This window comes from Cynoglossus semilaevis, chromosome 17, assembly GCF_000523025.1.
Source record: "Cynoglossus semilaevis isolate Cse_v1.0 chromosome 17, Cse_v1.0, whole genome shotgun sequence".
NCBI classification, from domain to species: domain Eukaryota; kingdom Metazoa; phylum Chordata; class Actinopteri; order Pleuronectiformes; family Cynoglossidae; genus Cynoglossus; species Cynoglossus semilaevis.
In genome coordinates, this window is record NC_024323.1 from 15,212,791 (window position 1) to 15,217,391 (window position 4,601).

At 49.5% G+C, this 4,601-nt stretch overlaps 1 protein-coding gene across 5 annotated transcripts in view; it reads left to right on the plus strand.

Annotated features, from left to right (window-relative positions):
• The window catches only part of nfixb (nuclear factor I/Xb), a 153,376-nt gene that overhangs the window by 45,051 nt on the left and 103,724 nt on the right, over positions 1–4,601 (plus strand). The gene's annotated exons all lie outside the window — the stretch shown is intronic.

A 4,601-nucleotide genomic window follows, 5' to 3' on the forward strand; every position in this document is an offset into this window, starting at 1 on the left:
GAGAGGAAAAGAGGAGGAAAGAGGAGAGGAGTAATATACTGCTGCTGCTGCTGCTGCTGAGTCCTTGTGTGTGTTTGGAGATGTGTGTGTGTGTGTGTGCCTCACTTTTCCTTCGCTCATGTCACCTCTGGCATGGATTAGTCTTTGGCACAGGCCTGGCGGTGCCCACGGCCCCAGTGCGGTTCTGCGGTCGCCGATATGTTGTGCCGTTGCCATGGTTACCGAGCACACAGCACTCTGGTGCTAAATTACATAATTGGGCTAGAATATACAGAGGAACACAAAACACTTTGTACAATATGAAGAGAGCGGAGGGGGGAGGCACGGGGGGGAGACACGGGGGAGGCCGTGCTGTCAGCGCGGTGGAGAGGTGGAGAGGTGGAGGTCTGGACTCAAACCCTAGCCCTAACCAGGATGAGGCCTGAAGGCTGTGGTGGAGAAGGTTCTAGATCTTTGTCATCACTGACTCCAGACCTTCACACGTTCTCTCTGATTCTGGAGTCGTAAATTCAAACAACAGTGTCGCCGTGATGTGGCGGCGGCGGCGGCGGCGGCGCTGCTGCTGCTGCTGTTGCTGTTACTGCTGCTGCTGCTGTTAGTGGGTACATTCACTGTGACAACTGAGATGTGACAGGGCATCTGAGGATAAGGTGTTAGTGGTGACACACACACACACACTCACACACACACACACACTGTGTGTGAGGGTGTGGCGGCTGTGAAACAATGAGGCTCAGAGAAACACACTGTGTGTGTGTGTGTGTGTGTGAGGGTGTGGCTGTTTTAGTCTATACTCCATGAGGCACACTCACATATTTCTTTCTTTGCTCTCATGGAGGAATGTGTCAAATTCCAGCCAACCTTCCTGTCACTGCCTGATCACAGCAGTGCACCTTGGGATTGAACTGAACTTTGAACTGAGGGAACTCCACCAACATTTGGGTCGAGACCCCAGTAATGGTCGTGTGATGATTTCTGGAGGGTCAGGATGAAAGTTCAGAGAAACGTTAGATTTACAGTCTGTGAAAATAAAATAAATTAAATTAAAAATACAGGAGGTTCAGAGGTGGCTGCAGAACGAGAGAGAGAGAGAGAGAGAGAGAGAGAGAGAATGTTAAAAATAACAATTAAAAAAACCAAAACTCTTCAGATCTGATTCCAGTTGCTCACGCTCGGCGATGGCTGTCACGGCCGTAGTGGAACAGCCTGAACGCTGGAATGAAAAGTGCGGCCGTTCTGGCAGACTTCACTCAGCAGCGTTTCATGTTCAGTGCAGCAGAGGAAAGACTGAGAAATGTTTCTGAGCCTCGACCGAGCCTGACGCCACGCCAGTGTCAACACACGCAGCCAACGTGGACACTCATTCATCCCCGCTCCCTAATCAACTTGTTACATTCTGCCGTGAAGGATTTCCAACGTCTTCTGTGCTCTGAAGCAGAGGTCGCTAACCTGTGCACGTGAACGAGCGCACGTGCACGAGGCCTCGGTGTGAGCGTGCGGCGCGGGGCCTTGTTGTTGTTGTTGCAGGTCGTTGACGGCCCACTCAAGGTCACCTCAGTGTGGGTGATCTGGGCTGCTCCTCTGGCCCGTCCTGCCTGTCTGTCTGACCTACATCTCGTCTCACGGGCTAAATATATACAGCAGACCCTTCATTACAAAGCTTCCAGATCATTCTGGATGAAACCGGAGCTCTGTTCTCCTCTGTCCGTCTGTGCGGCTGCAGACGCTGCCTTCACGGGCTTCTCCGGCTCCATTCACTTCCACTGAAAAAGAAGAAAAAAAAAAAGGAAAAGAAAAGAAAGAAAAGGAAACACGGCACATTATCGCCCCGCAGCAGCGGCCGCGTTCCATTCAGAAACAAACTGGGAGCGTTCAGAATGACAGTGTGTTAGAGCTGCAGCCTAATGTAGGCAGGATATATTTCTGTGGTTTTTTTCGGTGCAGAGCGCACCTGCACGTCCCTCCACACGAGGCACAGGTGTGCATTTTTTTAGATGAGAAAAAAAACCCACAGCGTGTGTGTGTGTGTGTGTGTGTGCTCCTGTTAGAAACCGTCGGTTCATCTCCACTAACCTCTCGTTAACCCCACCGACGGAGTCGAGCTGAACCCGTTCTAAATTGCTAGCTGCTTCGTGGTCTGGTCTAGGTGGTAATTAGTCCAGTATTTTTGTCGTCCGTGTCGACTGTCAGGGTTAAGTCTGAACATTCACATGTTGATGTGACTTCAACAGAAATCAGAATCAACATTCTGGCATTTTTATGATTATTTTTCTCTTATACTCGAGTCTTTGTCAACGGCCTCTAGGGGGCAGCAGTCATAATTTGTAAGTTTTTCATAGAAACAACAGATTCTGTGTAAAAACGCCACAAAAAAAAACAAACCTAGCTTTGCCTAAAAACACAGAGCGACTCATGAATTCACTCACCTGCTGGTTGGTCACAGAGCAAATCATGAATTCACTCACCTGCTGGTTGGTTTTTGTCATTACATCCTTAAAGTTTAAATAATATTAATTTATAACGCCACAGGGGGCGCCACAGGAGACAGAGAAATAGAGAGAGAGAGCTTCTCCATCAGGGAGAGAGAAAAAGATTCTTTACTGTTTAAATGGCGAGTACTCAGTACTGAGTACTTAGTACTCAGTACTCAGTACAGGGTTGTTGGACTGGTTTGTTAGTACTGCTGGTACTACTCCAGTGGAACCTGAAGTCAGTTTGGCAAATAATGCTCCCATTTAGAGGAAAACAGATGATAAATCATGGCACCTGTGTGGACGTTGCTGTGTATATTGAAATACAGTCAAATTGTTCCATCGTAGTATCGCAGTGTATCGCAATATATGCTATCGTTGCCCGTGTATCGTGATAGATATCGTATCACTGACTGGAGCGTAGAACGTGGTGAACGTGGTTCTGTCTGATCTTCACAACAATCCATCTGACTGTTGTGTCAGTCGGACCGTCAGTCACAGACTCACTGACACATGCCGGGGCCGCCAACCTCAGGTTGAGTCACCCACAGAGACATGCTGATTGGATGTTAAGGTGCAGGAGATCTGGAGGTTGTCAGGTGACGACAGATCTCGTTGACACCACCTGATGGTGGCGCTGCGTTTATGATCTTTTCCCCACTATTTCCGTTGTCTGGTTGACGACACCTTCATCTTCCTGGAGCCAAGTTTCCTCTTCATCTTCATCACTGCGTCACCTGTCGTGGTTCCAGGAAGAGCCGCCGGTTTAGTCTTCCACTGTAATCCACCCCGGTCATTCAGCGGATCGGATTATAAACCCGGCCGCTACCTTAGCCTAGCTTAGCATTAATGTGTGACAGTGACAGCGGCTTCGTTCTGTCCTTCCTGCCTCGTCAGGAACGCCGCTCACAGTTGGGATTATTCTCAGAAGGCATTTATTGGGTTAACGTTGGAGGGAAAATCTTTTCCTGTCTGTGTCTTGGGGGTGGGTGGAGGAACGTTGACGCTCCGAGGCTTATGAACCCGCAAGTCAAACAGTAATGAAAACAGTTGTGACCTGATTTCAAGAGCCGGGGAAAAACACGTCGAGGAGACGGGAGAGTGGGTCTCTGAGTTAGTCAAAGAAAAACAACGTCACAAATCCTCGGATCAGGAGAATATTACTCTCTGCTCGGGTTTTTCTTGTTTTGTTTTTAACTTCCTTTTCTCACTCTGTGGCCTTCGCTCACCTTTCTGGGTGACTTTTCTTCCCGGCCTGTCTGCCTGCCTGTCTGTCTGCCTGTCTGTCTGTCTTTCTGTCTTTCTGTCTTTCTGTCTGCCTGCCTGTCTGCCTGTCTGTCTGTCTGTCTTTCTGCCTGTCTGCCCGCCTGTCTGTCTGCCTGTCTGTCTGTCTTTCTGTCTTTCTGTCTGTCTGACTGTCTGTCTGTCTGTCTGTCCGCCTGTCTGTCTGTCTGTCTGTCTGTCTGACTGTCTGTCTGTCTGTCTGTCTGCCTGTCTATCCGCCTGTCTGTCTGCCTGCCTGTCTGTCTGTCTGTTTGTCTGTCTGTCTGTCTGTCTGTCTGCCTGCCTGTCTGTCTGTCTGTCTGTCTGCCTGTCTATCCGCCTGTCTGTCTGCCTGCCTGTCTGTCTGTCTGTTTGTCTGTCTGTCTGTCTGTCTGTCTGCCTGTCTGTCTTTCTGTCTGTCTGCCTGTCTGTCTGTCTGCCTGCCTGTCTGTCTGTCTGTGTATCCAGTTCAGCCACTTCATCCAGTAAGGAATAGCCTGTCACCCTGGGGAACAAAGAGCAGCGCGAGCTCCTCGGAGCAGGAAGTTGGCTCTGGGCCAGCGGTGGAAAATCTATACTCGGTTGCATAATATAACATATCTTTACCTCAGATGAACTCTGAGGCCTGGCAGCTGTGAGCAAACAGAGCTGGAGGGCGGGAGTTTATGTGTTATTAACGGACTCTGTGAGAACCTCTGTGTGTGTGTGTGTGTGTGTGTGTGTGTGTGTGTACGCTCATACTCTGGACTTTTTTTGTGACTTTTGTGTTTACTAGCTGCTGCTGCTGCTGCTGCTGCAAAGCCAAAGCAGCCTTGGCTCACAATGCAACAACAGCAGCAGCGTCATTCCCAACGCAATGTTCCCAAA